Raw genomic sequence first — 1080 nt, 5'->3', positions numbered from 1 at the left:
CTTCCAGCATTGTGGTATAGAATTGGGCAGACTAGGATGTACTCAGTTCAACAAATGTTGCCTGACAAAGGGGAGATCTTTGTATCCAGGAGGCCAAAGTTGATATGAACACTGGGCAAGAGTTCATCATTTTAGCCAGTGGTATTCTTGAGCTAAAGCCGGAGCACATACAGGAAGCTAACATGGGGAGAAGTGGCAGTGACCAGTTCCAGTGGAGCAGCATGTGAGTTGTGGGTCAGGAGGAAGAGTAGGGGCCGGTCTGAAGGAGAGGAGCCTCCACAGTGTCTGGAATGGCAGAGTCAGGAGTAGGGGATGAAGATGGGAGCTTTTTTCCATTTCCTGGAATACAAGAATTAAAAAACAACATAAAGAGCTGCCTATGAAAAAACAGTGAAGACATATACTAATATAAGTGATGACAGAGTATTAGAATGGGAGTGTGATAGATGTTTCTCTTTCCAGTACTTTGCACTATTTTGGTTATACACACACACACACACACACACACACACACACACACTACACACGTATACATATCTGCTTATGGATGCATGCATGTATGCTTAGTTATATTAAGAATTTCAGGTACAACTCTTGTGACTTTCTATCCACTCCAAGGTAAATAAAGTTCAGGCATCCCCTTTGTCTCACCTTCTGCATTTTCCCTCAAAGAAAGAAGAAGAAGCACACACACGTGACTGACTTGTGATGTGGCAGGGGCCTGGGGAAGGAGGTACCACAGATGGAGGTAATCTGGATGGGGCGGCCTGCCTATAGTGCTGGATAAGTGCCTTAGGCTCCTGCACCTTAGCCCCCTTTCAGGGCCAGCAGCGGGATTAGGAGTCAGACCACTGTGCTTACCTCCAATTTAGAGCCTGTTCGGGCCACTGTAGCACTTCCCAGGCATGTTCCATGGTGCACTAGCATCATGGGATGCTTTCCCTGCAAAGGGCACAGCAGAGGTGTAGACAACATTGCACTCTGCAGCCCAGAAGTGGAGAGGCACTAGATACATTAGCATAGTTCCGAGAAGTACGGCAGCTGAAGCTGTTGTTGGTTAATGCACTGTTTTTAAGCTGA

General features: G+C 46.7%; 1 pseudogene; it reads right to left on the bottom strand.

Moving 5' to 3' along the window:
- Positions 1-235: 235 nt before the first annotated feature.
- Positions 236-1080, bottom strand: part of LOC102770618 — a 28369-nt pseudogene continuing 27524 nt past the window's right edge.

This window comes from Myotis davidii, unplaced genomic scaffold (assembly GCF_000327345.1).
Source record: "Myotis davidii unplaced genomic scaffold, ASM32734v1 scaffold547, whole genome shotgun sequence".
NCBI classification, from domain to species: domain Eukaryota; kingdom Metazoa; phylum Chordata; class Mammalia; order Chiroptera; family Vespertilionidae; genus Myotis; species Myotis davidii.
This window is presented reverse-complemented; position numbering and strand designations above follow the sequence as displayed.